Source organism: Ctenocephalides felis, unplaced genomic scaffold, assembly GCF_003426905.1.
Source record: "Ctenocephalides felis isolate EL2017-DRISC unplaced genomic scaffold, ASM342690v1 CF-g0.4_SCAFFOLD_01886, whole genome shotgun sequence".
NCBI lineage: Eukaryota > Metazoa > Arthropoda > Insecta > Siphonaptera > Pulicidae > Ctenocephalides > Ctenocephalides felis.
In genome coordinates this window covers 134,497,653-134,520,564 of record NW_020538040.1, presented here as the reverse complement: position 1 = coordinate 134,520,564, position 22,912 = coordinate 134,497,653, and the positions used below count along the sequence as shown (strand labels likewise).

Genomic DNA, 22,912 nt, shown 5'->3' with positions numbered 1-22,912 from the left:
TATTATAAATTTAATGTGGACGTAACTGTCAATGCAAAATTAATAAAAATAATTATATTTTGATACATTATTATATTGTCATTTTAATTTAGAAAATTTATACACTAATATGAATAAACACTGTATATAATATAGTTTTTCAGCTCGCAATGATGTTGATAAAAGACTAAATTAAATTATGCGAATTCGTTTGAAGAAGTTTTAAAGATCCGCGTTTTTGCACTTATGCACAACGCAACACAGTATTGCCATAATATTGGTATATTTTACGGCATGAATATAATTCGATAGGCGTTATGTTTTATGATATAGTTGGTTTTATTTTCTCAGTACTATTAATAGTCAAATTAAATCTTTGAGCCGCGTCCTACCTTAAATTAGATGCAATGGCCGTATTTCTACAAAATTTTAACAGCTTCGTTTTTTTCATCCAAATTATCATAATTGTTTTCTTTAGCGTTATTTAAAATTCAATAGTCCGATAAAGCAGAATGATACTGGACAATGGTAATGGACAAGTATTTAATCACGTCGAGCATTTTCCAACTCTATGACCTCAATAATACTCGGAAAGTTTTCTTTGGTGTTCAGATTTTTGTTATCAGCGTTTTCTCTGAGGCCACGAAAGGCTAAAAATGACGTTGAATGTGTTGAAATAACATCAAGGATCTTCGGAAGCACCAGGTGCCAAAAAGAAATTCTTTTTTTTATTATAGACTCTCGCGCGTTATCGAGTTTTCCATGAGGTTAATATATTTTGAAGTAGACCAATTAAATTTTCGGATGTTGTTGTATGGCATATTTTTAGTCATTCATAGCAGCTAAAATTGCAAAAAACCAACTTGATTTGCGATAGGCCTAGTATTGAAGGACGTTCAAGTTTCATGCCATACTCTGAGACAATATACGTAGTATTGTTCTAAGAGAAGATCTATTGTCACTTATCTTTTAAGAAAAGGCTCTTAGTTTTACAATGTTTGTTTTCAGTCAGAAATGTTTTCACTTAATCAGTTACTTTTTCAAAACACCCTAAAAATAGCATAGTGTAAGAATATTATTTATTAGTCCAGGCGCTGTAGGTCATCGAGTACGCATAATATGTACTATGAGAACCGCCAACACTCTTTAGATTCTTTTACCTGAGATGCCAAATAAAGAGAAAACTCATGTTAGCTTTTATGTTGGTCGAATTTCCCTGTACGTGCTTTTTTACTTTACCCATGCCTTTTCATGCGTCGTAACGCTCGACTAAAATAAAACTAATTGGTAAATCTCCATGCGAAATATTTGCTTTCATTGTTATGGATCTGGATAGCCACTCGTGTTGTCTGCTGAGTGCTGTATTTGGCAACTTTTGTAAATATTTACCAATTCGTCACTTTCGAAGCACTGTTCACTAGGATTTTCATTAATAAGATCATCACTTTGAAGCACTGACTAATTTAAGGTAGCTTTTCCTTATTATCCTTTTTTTCGTCGTTTTTCCATTCGTCTTGAATATTTTCTAGAACTAAACATTTTAAAATCTAACTTTCATAATCAGCTTTACTAAGCCAATATTTGCAGAAACAATAAAAGAATAGTTATGTAAAATCAAAATTATAAATCAATAATTGTCAAAATAACCAAAAAAAACATATGCAGTAAGGAAAGCCCTCATAAAAATATCAAATCCTACGTTACGGAATTAATGCATTTTGAAATGAATCAATCAATTTATTTTTGATTAGAATGTGTTGAAATGCTTTACTAATAAGTTGAACTTGTTTTATGGTCTTTAGTTGTTTTACATTGAATTTTAAGCAAAATACAAAAACTAGTTGTAAGTGGCATTTTGCCGCAAGTTGCATGAATTTTTGGATATGTGTAATAACAGACTTTGCGATTTAGCTATTCAGATAAAATTTCCACAGTGTGTTTAGAAAATATAACTCTACTATTTTAGAATGATCGTTAATTGCAGGAACTCTATTGCCATGTTAAATTTCATAAAAAACATAAAAAAGACCTTTAACATTAAATTACAAAGAAACGGCCCGGCCAAACTTTATTGCCAAAAACTAATCAGCACTATTACTAAACGAATTTCAAAATCGGTTCATGTTTTTTGCGAAAACGTGTGTAAAAATTTTTGACTTCGCTGCAAATTCTAAGAAAAAACTGCTTTACCGATCGTCTCGTAAACCTAATCAAGACACCTAATAATCGAGTTTTATCAAATAACTTTTAAAAGGCAAAAACAAACTTCTCCTTCGAAAACATACTTTTCAACTAAAATAAAATACGCAGGAACAATATGAAAAATATTGATTCGTACATTTTTAACATCCCAAGTTATAGTAATCGTAAATAAATCGAAAATGAAAATTTTTATATATCTTTACGTTTCAAAGGTTTCTGTACATTGTGTGAGTGTGTGTTCGGATACAAATTTTTGTCGACTATTTCGTGAACACAGATGAACCGATTTGAATAATTCAAAAAGCATTGAATTTATATAGACGGAGAGACGTGTTGATTAGTTTTTGGCAAAGGTAGGTTCAGCCGTTTTGAAGATACTGATTGTGAGCAAAAAGTGCCGATTGTTTTAATATAAAAACCAAATTTACCTTTATAGGAACAAGCACCACATGAAATGAACAATAGATAAGAGTAAAAAGGCAGGTTCAGCGATTTTGGAGATCCATTGGAAAAAGTAAAAACAGGCATTTGATCATTAGACATATGCACATCAAATTATGAGATATTTTATAGAGATTTTACTAATAAGTACAAAGTTTGTTTACATTTCTATGGGCTTCGTACAAAAGTTTATCCATAAGATAAGTTCCCAAATCCCAACTTCTAATTATTAAGTTAGTAAAATCTAAATTTATTAGATAGATAGATAAATTTATTAATAGAAAATACCATCTATCACAAAACCCGATCGACCGTCACTGGTATTATTTTCATCGTCACCGCGAACGATAATCGCCTAGAAATAATAATACAATAAATAACGTTCTAGAAATTATTTCATCGTAAAGATCGACCTAGAAACAAACTGATTCTATCGTATGAAACCACTTTAACATAAATTAAACGAGTAATATAATATATATTGAAAAGATATTATAAACGACGATGTAAATGAAAGATAACAACTTGTGCTCTACTTATATTGATATATTACAAGTGGAGAATTTAAAATTTCAATCTAAGAGAAATATATGAGTAGGATGATTGGCATACAAAGGATACTCGGGTGAAATTCCGTTAGCAATATAAAAAAACAAATTCTTTTATTATATATATATATATATATATATATATATATATGTGTGTGTGTGTGTGTGTGTGTGTGGAGACCACATAAACCACATTTACCACATTCTTCAACGACTTTACAATTCATTTGCAAATCAAGTACTCATTGATGAATCAAAATATTTATTTTGCAACTGGTATACCTATAAAGAAAATCATATTGCAATGTGTTCAAAATAAAATTACTATTTATATCTTATGGGGTAGAGCAAGGCTTGATAATCCGCGGGTAAGTGCTGATGGTTCACCATAATATCTCAAAAACTAGTAAAGTTAGAATTTTTTGTAGTAACAATGTTTGAAAAAATACAAAAAGATGTGTGATGAGTAGATCGGCCTTCCAAAGTTAGTGGGGGTCGGCCATACATTTGGACACTATTGGGGCGCTCTAAATGAGCCTAAACAGGATTTTTCAAAATTGACCCAATCTTTGACCCGAACATAAACTCTATCGCCATGTCAAATTTCATTAAAAACGAAAAAAATGCATAACATTTAATTACGAAGAAACGGTTAGATCAATTTTCGCCACAAACTAACCAATACGATTTCCAAATAATATCTTTCGAACGTTTTGTAAATTTTTAAAATTGGTTCTGGATTTTTAACGAAAACGTGGACAAAAATTTTACACTTTTGTGAAAATGTTAATGAAACGGTTCGGCTAACTGCCGTAAGATTGTAAAAATTAACCGACGCGCACCATTTTCAAAAATATCATTTGCTCGTAAATTTTATTATTAAAATGTGAAACTATTTTACTGAACAAGTAATTTGTATGGACCCTTATTTGTTGAAGTTTATTTCTAAGAATTTTAATACCAAATTGATTAATATAATGAGATAAAATCTTGTGGTATACGTGCAAGTTTCATAATTGAATTCGTTTATGGATGTTTTATACATATATCATAAAAACCGAGTTCTAGTCGGATGCATTCCTGGTATGCACATATATATATATATATATATATATATACATATATACATATACATGTTAAAAAACATGTAACAACTTTACATCTTGGTTTTTTCACAATTTAGAAATAACACGGTTCAACAATATTAAGTATAAATACCTTTTTACGCGAATTTTTTCATTGAAGCGTGAATGATTACAACTTTTTGCTTGTTTGTTAAAAAATAATAAGAGCTAATACATTTCTTAATTATATATATATATATATATATATATATATAGTAACAGAATAATTTGAAAATGTAACGAATGTACCTAAAAAATCATTAAGTCTCTGGTCCTACGAATTAGGATGGATTTGTTCATAAAATTACATCAATTATTGGTTGCACTTGGTGTTTTTCCGATTAGAGCATAAACTTTGGAAAATTACTTAGAAAAGTATTTAACTATTAATTCTTTGTATTTTATAAATAAAATCTACAAAACAATTTTCATTAAACCAGTACAAGTAAGTAATTCAAACACAGATACGTTTTAAGCTGTATGATCTTTTAAGTCTGAAATTAAAACTTCTGACTTAACCTAAACAAATTCTATACTTAAGCAATTTCAGAATAAGTTTATATTAGTAAAAACTGTACAAATCACTTTTGCTATTTTTTTAATTGTTTTTGTTTCGCAAAGTCGGACAGTCTTTCAATTGTAAACGTTTTATTAGTCACAAAATAGTTCTATGTAATTTATAATTGTCAGATAAAATATATCTGGGGTACCATTTATAAAACGGTGGTACGACTTGACTAACCTAACTCTATAGGGGAGGCTGGGTACGACAGTGGCAGTTTTCACAACAGCTAAATTATCCTGATTTTAAGATAGAATCCGAAGAAAGAATGAAGTAGTATGTTCGTTGGAACAAGTTTTTTCTCGTTGTTGTTTTAATAAGTGTTACTTGTATACATCACTTTGTTTGTTATTTTGCTATAAGTTGAGCATTAGTAGTTAATTGCCAAAAATTAGTTTATTCGTAGAAAATTTAGCTGTGTCATAGCAATGATTTCTTCTAAAAATTGTGCATTGGGTACAGTGTGGCAGGTTTTTAATGTCTTTTTTGGTTAAAAGGCTAAACATGTAAAGAAAAATCAATCTGAATTAGGACAGTATACTAAAAAGAAAGTAAAAAGAAAAAGCAATATAAGAAAAGAAAGATTTTACAACCAGTATCATCATCCAACGATTGATTTTGTATAGTTTGTGGAGGCTCATATTCGGAAAATAGGGGTGGCGTAAATAAAATGGACCAAGTTCCAAGGAAAATGCGGTTTTTGGTTCTACGTAAAATGCGCAGGCGATGATCACCATTTCATTTGTCACCATTGTAATGATGATTCTGACTAGATCAACATATTGATACCTAACATACAAAATTTATAACACTTAACCATAGTTACTATAATATTTTGACAGATTAGTTACCTAATAATTATTAGTTAACATTTTGACTAATTTTGAAGAAAACTATTATAATAACACTAGACCCATAGGATCTGTAGGAAAGTTATAGTAATGGGCCAAAAATCGAAAATGAAAATTTTTGCATATCTTAACGTTTCAAAGGTTTCTGAACATTTTGACATACCTCAAAAAAATGGATGTGTGTGTGTATGTATGTGTGGATAGAAAAGGCAATCGATTTCCTACATCAATCGATAATCATACAAAAAATCAAATCAATACGTTATCAAAAACAATATTGAAATTATTATAAATACGATGTAATTTATGTAATTAACATAAAATAAATATTACTAATTACAAATTAAAGTATTTTATAATTGGTCCTTCAAAAAGTAAAGAATTCAATCAAAACAACATTGGAGAAACAAATGGGAAGAAGTGGTGATTAACTTCTGGCAAAGACAAGTCCAGCCATTTTAAAGATACGGGGCTAAATGTGTAAAAAATGGCAGTTTTTGAAAGAACGAAGCATCCAATTTGAATGACTCAAAAAACTTTCTGCTTAAGTTGACGAAACAATTGCTTTTGGGATTTTTTTTGTATATCGAAAACAATTCGGATTTTAGTTTTAATTCTGGCTAAAGTTCTAAAGCTCACTTATATACTTGAATAAATAATTTTAATTTCGCAATTCTGTTTATATAATTTTTATAAATATTAGACAATGTTACAGTATTTATAATAATCTATTTAAAATAATTTAATATACCTCGAATATTTCGTTTGGGTACGGAAAGTTCCAGCAATTTGCCTTCAGGCATACACCACTAGTCTTATTAAATATAAATATATTAATATTGTTATACTATATTCATAAGTTTTGTGATTGTTTAAATAATTATGTTGTTTTGCGTTACATATTTTTTACAATAGAAGTTGTTATAAATTAGATATTTATACCTATTGTAATAGCATTTAAGGACAGTATTTCCACGTAAGCAAATTACAATTTAATTTACTTCTCTCTCAGATAACTGGTAAATTAACAAAATTATTGCAGGTCAAAAATTGGTCCTTTATATGATTTCATATTAAGTTATAAAAATTTTCAAAACAATTCATTTTTTATTTAAAAAAAACCTTAAAACACCAAAATTTTCAATTTTATTGAATTAGAATTATTAATTAGTTTTATTCATCATAAATTTCTTAACAAAACGTAATAAATTAGAACAATTTACTATAAAGACTAATGTCATACACTATTTATGATATTCATAATGCTGACGACGCTCTGCATATCTTATATATTACATAATTCCTGCTTGACTCATTCTCTTTCAGTTTATTGCGGATTAAAACAATTCGAAACCATGATTAATTGCAAAATTATTGGAAACATCAAATATCGTTCAAATAATTTGAATTACTTTCGAATTGGTATTAACGCGGCCATGGATTTTTACATTTGCACGTTATGCAGACACGAAAAGCAAAAATTACAGGTAAGAAGAGTTATTATCTTATTAAAATGTAAGTGAATTGTTCATACACTGATCTACAAAAGGATTTTAATAATCAATAAAGATGTGAAATCATGTAAAAATTATTATATTTACAAAAAAAAAATCCGACTAACTTTATGTTTTCTCGACGTCTGAGGTCATTTTTAATTATTTGAGACAAAATTTAGAAAAGGTAAGTGTGTGTGAGTGGGCCGATTTTCAATCTTTCGTCGAAGATTTCTCAAAAACGTATGAAACGTTTGATAAGATATCAGCGCGACAATCGTCCAAGCCGTTTCTTTGTAATTAGTAAATAGTGGTGTATGGCATCGTGCCTTAAGGCAAATTGCTGGAACTTCTCGTACCAATAATTGATTTTTTTAAAAAAGATTAAATTTTTTTAAACTTTGAAAAAATTAGATATTTGAAAATTTTTTGAATTTTTGAAAAAAAAAGACATTTTTAGATAACAAAACCTTAGAAAAAAAATGTTTCTTTTTTATTTTTAAACATTTTGGATATTTTGAACTTTTTTTCAAAGCAATCACACTGCTTTAGCTGCATAGAGACGAGATATAGACCTGCCTGTGCCAAAAACTAATCAGCACATCTCCTTATTAATAGGACACATCCATTTTTTCTAAGGTATGCCAAAAAGTTGATAAACAAAAAATTCTATTTTCGATTTTTTTGCGATTAATATAACTTACCCTACGAGAAGTTAAAAAAGTGTTAAACCACTCGTCCACATTTTAGCAGCCAAAAATCTTGAAAGGATTTTTAAAATTCAAAATCTGTTCGAAAGCCAATGGTTGGCTGTGTTGATGACTTTTTAATAAAGACCAGGCTGGCCGTTTCTTCATAATTATTTGTTAAAAAAACATATTGTAGATAATTTTTATTAAACTTTTTTTTAACAATAGAAATCATGATATTAATGAACATACCAATTTATTATTACGGCCCTATAAAAAATTGTTTAATTTTAAAAATTTGAAAGCCTTCGATGAAACTCGAATCAGTTTTCCGTGACAAGCCGCCGAACCGCTTTTTTTTAGAACTTTAATCAGCAAAATGTAAAATTTTTCACCTAGGTATGTGTAAAAAAGTCTGAACCGATTTTGTAATTGCAAAAACTATTTAAAAGATTATAAACAAATATTAGGAATTATGCGTAAACTTCATTTTCAAAATAAACAGTCAAAATTTTCATTTTTAAATAGCATAATTTTAATTATTATTGATGAAGTCAATTATTAACTTCCCGTAGGGTAAGTTATTGTAATCGTCCAAAAATTTTAATGGAAAATTTTTACATTTCTCGGCGTTTTGAAGGTTTCTGAACATTTTGGCATACTTCAGAAAAAATGGATGTGTGTGTGTATGTGTATGTATGTATGGATACAATTTTTCGTCCACATTTTCGGGCGCACGGATCACCCCATTTGAATGGTTCAAAAAACATTCGATTCCTATCAATAGGGAGATGTGCTGATTAGATTTTGGCAAAGGCAGGTCCAGCAGTTTCGGAGAAACAGAGCTAAATGTGCAAAAAATGGTAGTTTTTGAGGGAACTAAGCGTCCGATTTGAATGATTCAAAGAACTTTCTGCTTGTTTTAACAAAATAATTGAAATTTTTTTTTAAATTTTTTTTGTATATCGAAAATAATTCAGATTTCTATTTTAATTCTGTTCTAATATACCTTAAAGAAAAATTTCAATTTTTTTTTTTTTTTAATTTTAAATTTTTTTATTTTTTTGTATATCGAAAATAATTCAGATTTCTATTTTAATTCTGTTCTAATATACTTTAAACAAATAATTTCAACTTTTCAATTCAGTTTATGTAATTTTTATAACTATTAGACAATGTTACAATATTTATAATAATCTATTTTAAAACATTTAATATTCCTCGATCATCTCGTTACGGTACGGGAAGTTCCAGTAATTTGCCTCAAGGCACGATGCCTTAATTGCCTTAAGACAGAATTTCACTTACAGCTATTTTACTTATCAGATCAGTAAGTTTTATTTCATTATTTACACTTAAGCTATATTATTGGCGTAACTATTTTTTTTCTTATATTTTGAAAAAAAAAAGATTTTTTTTTAAAATAGTGGAAATTGAAACAAAATTATTTGCCTGCACGATTAAAATTACTCGTATATTTTACATCTTATTTGTTTATAAAAAATTCAGTGTTTTACTGTTTTTTAAATAATTCTTTATATAATCAATCCATTCATAACTGAAATATAACTTTATAATTTTTATTATACATCATATTAAAATCCTCATTTGAAACTTTTATTTTTTAATATAATAATTCATTTATATGTATTTTACCATATTAGTTTTCTCCAGAAAATACGTTCCAAAATTTTTTGCTAATTTTCGTAAACTTGAAAATGGAATGTCAAAATAGTAAAAGCGAGAGTATTATTATAATTTTAATATCAAGTAATAGCGAAGTTTCAACTTCAACATTAACTTTTAAAAAATTCGATACTATCCGAGACAAAAAACACGAACCCATGCTTTTAGGAGGTATTGCTTTAGGAAAACTCTGGACGCAAGGTGGAAATCCGGAAATTCCAACCAAATCGAAACCTATAGTGACCTTGCACATGCAATGTAATAATAATATATTACAAAGCTATTATCAATTTCTTTTCACTAACATGATATTGGTTCTAGGCGATCAAGTGGACACGTCACTTTTAAGAAACGGTTTAAAATCTTTTAGTTCCGTATCAATACAAAGTATATACTTTCCAGTAATAAGGAACTTATATATGATTGCAATGACAGATTCAGAAGGCAGTGATCAAACTGCTCGTAAAATAAAGGTGTATAATCTAATTTAACTTTAAATATATTTCTTTAAAGTCTCCTTTAAAGATTTAGCGAATTTCTTTTGCATTGACAAGGATTTGTTTGCTTTTATCCAGGGTTTTACAAGCACATTTCATTAGGGCGCTCGAAATCTAGTCATTTCACATTATATAACAAGATTCAACTTTATGCCTATGCCTATTCACTAACACGATGCAAGTACGAAGCAACGAAGTGAAAGGAACTGTTTAGTGTTTCTCCCATGTATTGATACGGAACTTTCGCGCCGTTACCTTGTGACTTTGTTAAGGACACATCATCAGGCTGTTAATGATTGATTTCTGCAGTTTTTTTTGCTAATAGTTGATTTACGCAGTAATTCTTCATCCAATTCAACAATGCTGTCATTCCTATTTGCTAAAACGATGATTGAGTTGACGCCCTATTTAGTGGAACTGCTTTAGGATACAGAACGTTTGCGCGATTGCCTTATAAGTTTGGCAAGAAGACTGCAACAAACTGTTCATCTAATTATGCAATTATATTTTATTTTATTTGAACTATATATATGAAGAGGCTCTGGCGTTTCCCGGGAAAGTAAGATGGCAATGATTGCCATGATGGTCAGGTTCTCGATAACAAGGTACTGTACAAAACTATTATAGTGCCCATTTGGACTTATGGAAACGAACTATGGGATTGCTCTTGTAAATCAAACATAAACATCATTCAAAGGTGCCAGAACCAAATTCTGCATGTCTTATCTAATGCGCCTTGGTATATTTCGAACTTTTGCCTACATAAGAATTCGATCTCTATAGTCAACAAAATTATCAAAATTAGAAGTTCATCTTTCAACAATAAATTAATCCAGCATACAAATCCTCCAATTCAATCGATTCACAGACCGTTAAGAAGACTAAGCAAGAATTATTTATTTTATTTTATTTCAACTATTTTATTTTATTGTATTTCTTAGTATTATTTCTTTTTTGAACCTATCAATTTTGTAAATAAGACATCAAAATCTTGATTAACAAAAATAAATTATAAAAAAAAAAAATGGTCAGGCAGTATCGTCAAATGTGTTCTAGATACATCTTTGTTAAGGAATGCTTAAGGTAGGATTAAGGCATTGCTGTATTTCTAGGCCGTTAGGCTGGAATAAATAATAAATATATACAAAAATACTATATTGTACAGAATTCGATTCCCGAATACATGCACATGCCAGATCAAGTGGATATTACTTAATAAGTTTTGGTGTGAGAGAGGGGCCAATTATTCGGTAAAATAGACCATAACATAGCGTTATTATGGCAACACTATATTATGTTTCTATCTTGGTACTAAAAACTGTGAAAATGCTATGAATTTGCTGTGCGATCAGGCGTTTTACTCATAAAACCGTGTGTTTAAAGCACATCAAAGACGCAGTTATGATAACATTCTTCATTTGACTTTTGTAAGGTTTTATATTTAATACGCATAGCTGCACAGCACACATATAGCATTTTTACAGTTTTTAGTACCAACTAAGGAGCATATTATAGCGTTGTCATAACGCTAAGTGATGGCTTATTTTACCAGAAAATTGTCCCCAGAGTCTGTGGGTTTGTAACCACAAAGTTTCGAATTTAAATTCCACGTTTCGTGTGAACTGTACCAGTAATGGTAGCTTTAATTACTGGAAAATATAGACCATAAATATGTTTCCAAATGTAAATAGCTTTTCTGGGCACTGCTGCAAAAACGTTAGGCAAAAACTACTAATTTGAAGCATGTATGTAAAAATGTAATCACAACTAGTTAGTACACATGTTTTCTAATGACCATCCGTAAACACTAACAAAACAATAGAAGACTGTTGATTAAAATAGAAAGATGCTGATTCATATAAAATTTAAAAAAAATGTGTTCGTGAACCTTGCACCGACTACTATTAATCTAGTTAAGCAATAATATCTAATACAATTCGACGAAGAGTATATTCCTAGTCGCTACCAAAATAATCCTTTGAACATTCTCTTTAAAGAAACCGTTTATTAATACAGAACACTATCGCACAATTACTTCCAACAATATCTACAACTTCTATTTTAGTTAGGCAACAATATCTAATCCAATTTGGCATGTATATATTTGCTACCAAGATGTTCCATTAGACGTCTTCTTTGATAAGAATTGCTAATTAATACAGAACATTCTCACGATTGCATTGTGTGTTCGTTAACGACCCTGCACCAACCTGTTTTTAATCTAGTTATGCAACAATATCAAATATGTTACAGCATTCTATCTATTGCTATTTTCGAACATAATGATCCTTTTAGCGTCCAATTTGAGAAAACTTAATTTATTTGGAATTTTTCATTCGAATTCTGAAACAAAATGCTCTTAATCTAATTGTTCAAGGATATCAAACCCATTTTAACGTTGGATTTATTCCTGTTTTTAACACGATAGTCAACTGGGCATCATATATGAAAGAAATGTTCATCTCTACTCCTTAGTATTAATACTAAACTTTCTCACGACAGCATTCTGAATTAACTATGGACCCTATACCACGCTACCCAGTTAAGCAACAATATCTAATAAATTTTTACTTCCTATTTGATAACAAAATAATTAGGAGGACATCCTATATAAAAAAGTGGTTATATTTTCTCTGAATTGTTGTTGATACAAAATTTTTCATGACTGCAATGTGAGTTAAATAAGGACCCTGTATATTGCTGCCCTTAATCTAATAGTTATGTAACGATGTCTAATAATTTTGTATTCATTCTTGTTTGAAAACACAAAGGATATCCCATAATGATACAAAGTTGATATTTCATATGAAGGAGGTGTTCATCTTTACTTTTGCGAGCTTGGAACTTTCTCACGACTGCATTGTGAATTAATTAAGGATCATGTTGTCTTTAATTTAGTTATTCAACAATATCTAATCAATATCAACTTTGGATTTATTGCTGTTTGGTAACAGGATAATCAAGTGGAGATCCTATTTGAAGGAAGGGTTTCAACCTTACTCTCGTGTATTGATACAGAACTTTCTTACAACAGTATTGTGATTTAATTAAAGATCTTGTATCTTGCTGCCCTTAATGTATAATAGTTATGCAACGATATAACTAATTAAGCTCAATTTTTTACCTTTTTTATTTGCTAACACAATTGTCCATTGAGCGTCCCTTTTAAGGAAAGTGTTAATTTATTCGGAACTGTTTCGCGATTTTTTCACAACTTCGCAAAAAATACTGCAATAACCTGCTCTTTATCTAGATATGCAACTAATAGATATGATATCTAATCCATTTCAACTTTTTATTTATTCCTATTTGATAACTCGATAATCAAGTGGACATCCTATATGAAGGAAGAACTGAGTAAATACTCTTGTATAATAATTCGAAACTTTCTGACGACTGCATAGTCAATTAAAAAAATAGTGGAGACTGGATACAGTTATAACAGGGTACGGTAGTGACAGTCATCATAAATACTGAACTATACTGATTTTGAGATAAAGTCCAAAGGGAGAGAATGAAGAATGATTGTTTTAACAAGTTCCCATTATTGCTATCAGTCAGTGCCTTATTAAGATGATGTATAGATTGCATTGCTTTTAAAGAGCCAAAATTAAGTTTTCATGATCGAATTCTTTTAATCATAACTGTTGATTGTATACAGATATATTTTTCGTTATTTTACTGTAAGTTAAACATTAGTAGTTATTTATTTATTTAGTTTTTGCTTGGATAATTTGGCTCAATCATAATGATGATTTGTTTTCAAAAGTTCGCGTTGGGTACGGTTGTGACATGTATTTATTCTCTTTTCAGTTGAACATTAAATTAACGAAGATAAAATACGATAGAAAAAGAAAGAGAAAAATTCAAATGAAACAAAAAAACGAATAATTCTTTCTAACTTTGTTTAAAAAGTTATGTTTTGTTATATATTATTATATTTTGTTCATAAACTTTGTTTAATGTTTAGATTGCGTTGTGTTACATATTGTTACATGTTATTGTTATTAACGACAATAAAATGCGTTATTAAACATTTTGGTGTTTATCTCTATTGATTTTAACCTATTTTTATGCTTGTCACTACTGACCCCAATAGCTCAGGGAGTGTAGACAGTTGTGCCGCTGGCCCTTTTTATATGATTTGATTTTATGACTAATCCATCGTATTTAAGGACAGTATTTCGGTATTTCCACGTTGACAAATGTTCAAGTTACAATTTAATTTATTTTTCTTTCAGCTAACTGGTAAATTAACAACACTATGGCTAATAAAAAAAAATGGCACAACCGTACCCAATCTTCCCTACTTTCTTACGATATTGTGAGTTAATTAAGGACTGTACCCTTAATATAATGCATCATTATCTAATGCATTTCATTTTTGTATTTGATTCTTATTTGATAACATGATAATCAAGTGGACATTCTACAAGAAGGACGAGTTGATTTTATCTTGTGTGTATTGATTCGGAACTTTCTCACGACTGCATGATACGTTAATTAAGGACCTTGTATTATGCTGCCTTTATTTAGTTATGCAACTGTATATAACCAAATTCCCAAATTCAAGTTTGTTTATATTCATAGTTGGTAACAATTGGTGCATTGAACATAGTATTTGAAGAAACTGATGTTAATATATTCGGATCTCTTTACGATTGCTTAGCTAGTTTGCAATGTATCTTGTAATAATTTGCTAGTAGTCTAGTTATGCAAAGATATCTAATCAATTTTAACTTTAAAGTTATTCCTATTTGATAATACGATAATAGTGGACATGCTATATGAAGGAAGTGTTCAGCTTTACTATTGTGTATTGACCCGGAAATTTCTGACGACTGCATTGTGAGGTAATTAAGGACCCTGCACCATGCTGCCCTTAATCTGGTTATGTAACGATAACTTATCCAATTCAACTTTGTATCTGATTCCTATTTGATGACAGGATAATCAAGTGGACATCCTATATGAAGGAAGTGTTCATCTTCACGCTTGTAACAAGCTTTCTCACGACCGTATTGTGAGTTAATTAAGAACCCTGTATCACACTGCCCTTAATCCAGTTATGCATCAATACCTAATGCATTGCAACTTTGTATTTGATTCCAATGGTAACCGGATGAACAACTCGGCATCCTATACGAAAGAAATGTCCATATCTTTGTTGCTGAACTTTCTAACGACAGCATTCTAAATTATGGACCCTGTACCATGCTGCCTTTGATGAAGTTATGCAACAATATCTAATCCATTTCAACGTTGTATTTATTCCTGTTTAATGACTATAATCAAGTAAACATCCCATTTAAAAGAAGTGTTTATCTTTGCTCTTGTGTATTGATACGGAGCTTTCACGCAACTGCATTGTGAGTCAAAAAGGACCGAGTATCATGTTGCCCTTAACCCTTTGCTGTAGAATTTCGTCCTTAACCCTTTGCATCTTCAAATTTAGAATATGGGTATCGATCTACTCGGAATTATTTTTCGTCGATAGAGCAGAGCACGTGTGAACAAGATTTAATAATTGTTATCTGAACTTAAGATATATTTTAATTCAATGCATTTATCTAGTGATATTTTTGTAAAAAAGTATTTTGTTTTATGATTACTGCATTACATGCTGTATGAATGCATATAGTACCCGTTTCGTATAGTAATTTGCCATAGTGGCTGAGAGCAGGCATACGACTGGAATGGTAAAAAGGCTTAGGTGGCTGAGAGAGAACAAACAACCGCAAAGAGTTAATACAGTTAAGGGGGTATTCTAGTGTACAGCGATAAATTTTAGGTCACTTTTAAAGTGTCGTAAAGGAAAGCAATGAATGTTTTTACTATCAATTTTTCTACCACCACAGTTTATTAATATTATTAAAATACAATACAAAAATTGAAAAAAAAAGTTGAAAATTGAAGAAAACTGGTAGCTGATAAAGTGGTGGGTCTCAAAAAATTGGCCCCTCAGTCTTGACATGATTTCAACCCTCCTAGCCATCCAAAATAAAAGAAATAAAAAGATTATTAATCTACAATCATGTCGCAATCGCCCGAACTAGCGATGAGTAAAAAAATTTTCTTTTTTCAAATTGGCGACTGTTTGAAAAAAAAAAAGTTTTTTTTACTGTTTTTTTTGAGTTGCTCAAATTTTAAAATATAGTAAAAACTGGAATTTGGGGATGATGCTAGTTCGGGCGACAGATAGGTCTATAAACAAGATTCTCTTAACATTTCAAGTGAATCCGTCGAGTAGAACTCGAGAAATCGAGTCAATAGTACTGATAAAGACTGTTCTGAGAAAACGCATTTAAAGTTTTGCGTGAAGTTTTTTGCTGCAAAGTCATAAAATGATATGTTATACTTCTTTTATTCAATCTGCCATTCCTGCTTCATGATTCGGACCTTCTTCTACTTAAAAAAAACTATTTTCTGCATTTCTCTCTTCAAATCGAGCAGTTCTAGCCTCCTTTCTCGTTCTAGCGTTGGATGTACGTATTTCAGATCGTTCAATCCGGGTATTGTCTCGTCTTATGGCAAATGAATGAGTTCCTGGCCCAATTTGCATTGCTTATGGGTCATCATTTTTAAAATCGGAAAGAAACCTTCATGCAAACAGCAACAAATGTTGCTTTACAAATAGCCGAGATCGGGAATGCATATGTTTCGGCGCGAAAATCCAAATCAACAAGTTTAAAGATTCATTATTGCTCTGAGTTTCTGAACCTATACATCAAATTAATAATTCATCTGACGATAAACTGTCTTAAATTGATATAATGACCTCCTAATGCCTTTTGTCTGATTAGACCCTGCCAACCAGTTTGGAGACCGAGTCAGTAAAATGCCTATATCTTCGGAGATAATTCAAATTTTCAAAAACCTTCCCGTACCCATATTCTTAGATAGTCAAGTAAAACTTTGAAAATATGAAATAAAAAAAATAGTTTTATTTAATTTCTATATTAGATTACCCCCTTAAGCAAGGATTTAATCGATTTTAACTTTGCAGTAGCCATCCTATATGGAGGAATAGTTGATCCTTACTCCTGTGTATTGATTCGGGACTTTCTGACGCCTGCATAGTGAGTTAATTGAAAACCTTGCACCATGCTGCCCTTAATCTGATTATGTAACGATATCTTATCAAATTCAACTTTGTATTTGATTCCTATTTGACGACAGGATAATCAAGTGGACATCATAAACGAAGGAAATGTTCATCTTTACTTTCTGACGATTGCATGTGAGTTAATTAAGGACCCTGCCTGCACCACGCTGCCCTTAATCCAGCTATGCATCAATACCTAATCCATTGCAACTTTGAATTTGATTCCAATTTGATAACGGGATAAACAACTGGGCATCCTATATGAAAGAAATGTCCATATCTTTGTTGCTGAACTTTCTAACGACAGCATTCTAAATTGTATACCCTGTACCATGCTGCCTTTGATGAAGTTATGCAACAATATCTAATCCATTTCAACTTTGTATTTATTCCTGTTTAATAACTCAATCAAGTAAATATCCCATTTAAAGGAAGTGTTTATCTTTACTCTTGTGTATTGATACGGAACTTTCACCATTCACCATTGACCATTGTGAACCACCGAAGACCCAGTTTCATGTTCCCGTTAACCCTTTGCTGTCGAATTTCATACTTAATCCTTTGCATCTTCAAATTTAGAATATGGGTATCGTTCTACTCGGAACTCGAATTTTTCGTCGATAGAGCAAACAAGTCTAGTACGTTCAAACAAGATTTAATAATTGTTATCTGAACTTAAGATATATTTATCTAGTGATGTTTGGGTATATTATTGGGTTTGTTTTATGATTACTGCATGCTGTATGAATGCATACAGTAGGGTAGGGCGGGGCTAGTTGAGCAAATTTTTACTTAAACGGATGTAGCTCCTCAATGAAAAGTCTCAATAAATTGCTATACGGCTTATTGGATTTGTTGTTTATCGCATAACAAAAGTGTTAATACTTGTTTTTGGTAATAAGTAAAATTTAAAAGCTACAGCTGTTTGAATGCAAAAAGTCAAGTATGCTCAATGTACCCCATAGGTGGGGCAAGTTGAGCACTAAGAAAGTATAATGAAATTATAGGTTCAATGTCAATTAGTGATGAAATAAAATAAGTTTTTAATAACCAGTTCTATATTTATAGTCTTTATTGACAGAGGAAACAAAACTTATAGTAATTGCTTTGAATAATTAACGATTAATTATCTTAGGAATTATTTACCATTATATTCAATATTTTGTTTAAAATCATTATTTCTTTATATCATTACTCATAGACTTAGCTTAAATCTTAAAAATAATAATTAATTTCTGGAAGTTAATGGTAATTGTCTTAGTGACAGAACAAGTTTAGCAACTATGCTCAACTAGCCCCAACTCGGAATTTCAAAATAAAAGTGAGTTTATAAAAAAACCGTGATAATTATACCCAGAATCTCTGTGCATATTAAAAGTACTATAATTATATGGAAGAATAAAATTTACCTGCTTAAAAATAAATAACATTTGACTAAACTAGACGAAAATTCGTGATGAATGACTTTTTTACTTTTTGGTCTCAAAATAAACAAAACGGCCGTGAGCCTCACTCATTTGTCCAGCGGCCACTAGCGATTGCGGGTATTTATTTCTACCAAACCTCTATCTTTCCGCCATATAATGCCTAAACGGACGGTGAATAGTTTTAGAGATATTTCGATTACTCAACTTGCCCCTATGCTCAACTAGCCCCGCCCTACCCTACCCGTTTCGTATAGTAATTTGCCATAGTGGTTGAGGGCAAGCATACGACTGGAATGGTAAAAAGGCTTTGGTGGCAGAGAAACGACAAACGACCGCAAAGGGTTAATATAGTTATGCAAGGATCTCTAATCAATTTTAACTTTGTAGGATGTAGGAGACATCCTATATGAAGGAATAGTTGATCCTTACTCTTACTTCTGACGCCTGCATAGTGAGTTAATTAAGGACCCTGCCTGCACCACGCTGCCCTTAATCCAGTTATGCAACAATATCTAATCAAATTCAACTTTGTACCTATCCCTGTTCGGTAACACGTCGTAAGTAAAGTACGACACGATCAAGTGGAGAGCGGCGCACTCGACGGACCAGCGCGGCCTTCGGCGGTGGAAAGAAAACGACAATCGTTCCGCGCGTCCAGTCGCCACTTTCATTCTCGAGACCTCCGAAGAACATGCAAGTTGTTAATGCCATAACGACATCGCGTATTATACGTTCACAAGTAACTGTCTAAGACACGACCGCTCTAGATCACGTCGGGATACGGGGGCTATGGATAGGTAAAGTTTCAAATCTCTGACGTCCATGCATCCATGTGTGTTCCGGTAACAATTATTCATCCGATCGCAAGTGATAACGAGTTCGGTATATGAAATATAAAAAGCATGAGAGGAACTTTGATTTCATTTCGAATTTTTTTGTGAAATAGTGCTTCTGGATAAAAACAGAAATGGAGGTAGTTACGTGGATTATTGTGTTGACCGGCTTTGGTGAGTCTAAATGATAAATTTTTCATAATTATTTTTATTGTGAAAATATTATCATGAGCGTGAGGAAGATCATTATATTGCCGCCATGTACGCATGGTATATGGAACAGAAACTTTCATGTTTAGCGCATTCTTACCCTCCTGAACCATGGATTCAATTTGTTTTCCAATTTGAACAAAATCTTTGGAAAGTTTAAATTAAATATTTTTTCTTCGTATTTAATAGAAACATCCACAATTATTGAACTGGTGCCAGTAACAAATTTTTACCTAAAATTTGTTATTTCCCTAAAGTACTAACACCAACTTAACTAAATATAAATGAATTCTTTGCTAAGTAATAAAAATTAAACTAATTAACAATTCGAAATATATGACGATGAGTTTTAAAAACTACTCAATATAAATTAATTTTAAATATTATTAAAATAATTATAACAAATATATTTCTATAATTTGACTTCAATATATCATATCAGAAATTATTTATTAATCAGAAAATGAACCATTGATGCTAATATATACATTTACATCCCACTGAGTCTTATTCTGTTATATATGCTTGTAAAATATTTTTTTTAGAGAAAATAGCTATACTTTTTTAAAATGTGCAATGTTCTTGGTATTTAAAAAAACGCGAAAATATATCTATTTTATAATTCATAGAAGAGCGAACTAATGTAGTGAATTTAGGTTTATGTACTTACATGAACAAGAAGGTTTGACGTGATAAACCTTCCACTGTCAGTATCGTAAACAATAAGAATTTAATTATAAATATATTTTTAATCTATAATTTCAATAACTATGCATTGATTACATGTAATTGTCATAAACTATATATTTTTTATGTTTCCTTTCCGAACATTATATCGCAAAAAATAACTAGTGGGGTGGGTGGCATCGTGCCTTAAGCCAAATTGCTGGAACTTCCCGTACCGTGACAAAATGTTCGAGGAATATTGAATGTTTTCAAATAGATTATTATAAATATTGTAACATTGTCTAATATTTATAAAAATTATATAAACTGAATTGCAAAGTTGAAATTATTTGTAAAGAATATTAGAACTATAGTCAGAATTAAAAATAAAATCTGAATTATTTTCGATATACAAAAAATTACAAAAAAAAAAAAAGTTTAAACAAAATTTTTTTTCCCAAAATCTATTATTTTGTTAAGACAAGCAAAAAGTTTTTTGAATCAATCAAATCGGACGCTTAGTTCTCTCAAAAATTGCTATTTTTTGTACATTTAGCTCCGTATCTTCGAAACGGCTGGGCCTGCCTTCGCAAAAAACTAATAACCACTTCTCCCGATCATTACTAATTGAATGTTTTTAGATCACTCAAATCGGATGCTACGTTCTCTCCGATTCTTCCGATTTTCGGCCCATTACAATAACTTACCCTACGGGAAGTTAATAATACAATAAGTGTTTTTATAGATGTTTTGGAACTAGATAAGTTCCATCTATAGGCTTTATACTGTCAAAAACAAAGTTCTTGTATAGAATGATATTAATAGGTAATTGATGACAAAGTTAAAAAAATTACAAAAATTAGATTATGTACTTAATTTTTTAAAAAACATTAAAAATTGGGGAATAAAAAATTATCTACCTGTAATTTAAAAAAACTATTGGTCCAAAGCAATGGTCAAAAGTACTTGCAAAAAATTGATAATTCAAATTTGGATAAAATTCACTTAATTATGTATTACTTAAAATAGTGAAAAAAAATCTTCAAAATACGAAGTAAATTTTTTTTCGGTATTTTGTACGTTGACATATGATAAAAATTTATAAAAAATATGATATAAAACATAGCTTTTGTTAACGCATTGTTGCGTTAATGTGTGTCAATCAATATAAATTTTATATAACATATAGCAATAATGAAAATAATAATAAATCATCAAAGCAAGAATTCCATTCTCCATTCCACCATAAAAGGATGTAAATCTATGATTCCATTATTCATTATATCGAGTTACATACATTTTCGAATTTTACTTCTAAATCACGAATTGACATCATAACATCCCAAAGCAAAATGACCAATATTGTATTACACGATTCAATTTTTTCTTTCCTATCGCATCGCAATGTACATTCAAAATCGCGAAAATTGCGAAAATTGACATCTCTGCATAATGCAAGACTTCAGATCGACCTCATGGGGTTCTGGTATCGGAAACTCTTTCATCACACCAAAAGGCTAATATAGACCACAAGGTTATTTAGTGCAAGAAAGGGCATTCAATAAAATACGAAGTGAAATGTTAACGCAAATTACTTCACAGGAGTTTTTGTGTACAGAAGTTTCACAAGAAAGGGTTCCTCCTTTGCTAATAGTTATATAAAGCAGGAAAGAACAAAGATAATTAATTTTGTAACATGAAGAATTAACGTGGATTTTAATTGTTCTTAAATCTTAATATTTTAGTCGAAATAAACCATTTACCTTTCTTTACCTTCCTTTCCCTTTATTCACACAGTAGTCGAAAATTGTGTGAATATTATGAAAATGTTTCATATAAAATAAGAAGCAACAACACAGTTTAAATAATAATAATCTATCACTTCTAATACATTATTTAGACTTATCAATTGCTTAGACTCACCCAAGATTTAACATTTTATTATTTGTCCATCGGCTCCAGTTAGGATCCAGCGGTGGCGTAATCAGTCCTGAGTTTTCTGGTTCGGTTACCGCCACCGCCAACAAAAGCCCGACATCAGGCAGCTTTGATGTCAATTTTACATCTTGAGGTTATAAATATCAAGTGAAAATCGCCTCTCGTGGGTATAGCTGCTATAAAATCATAGAATGTCAAAATATATGTATAGTATAGTTAATTAGTCACTATAAGATTGTAAAACTACGGGGTTGCTATCTTGCTATTCATTCAAAAAGCCTTATAAACGTTTTGACTAGTTTATATAATACAAGTTTGGTTTATTATTTAATCATTTACCAATTATAAAAAATATAACTGGAGCTTTTTTGTTATACTTAACAATCAGTCATACTTAGACAATCAGTAATTGTTTTGAGTCAAAATAATTAAAAACAATTACTGAATGCCCTAGTAATAGTTTTGAGTCAAAACAATTACTGCATGTCCTAGTAATAGTTTGTAGTCGAAACAATTAGTGATTGCCCTAGTACGACAGATTGTAAATAAAGTATAACAATAAAAGCTACAGATATATTTTTATAATTAGTAAATGATTAAATAATAAACCAAGATTATGGTACGTTATATGAACTAACAAAACAGAACAAAAAAATATTTT

The 22,912-nt window shown here is 30.4% G+C and overlaps 1 long non-coding RNA gene across 1 annotated transcript in view; it reads right to left on the bottom strand.

Moving 5' to 3' along the window:
* LOC113376583 overlaps window positions 1-22,370 on the bottom strand; it is a 97,758-nt gene extending 75,388 nt beyond the window's left edge. Inside the window, exon 1 of the long non-coding RNA XR_003367044.1 lies at window positions 22,237-22,370. This is a non-coding gene — a long non-coding RNA (uncharacterized LOC113376583). The remainder of the gene's footprint in view (window positions 1-22,236) is intronic.
* Between the last annotated feature and the right edge of the window lie 542 nt (window positions 22,371-22,912).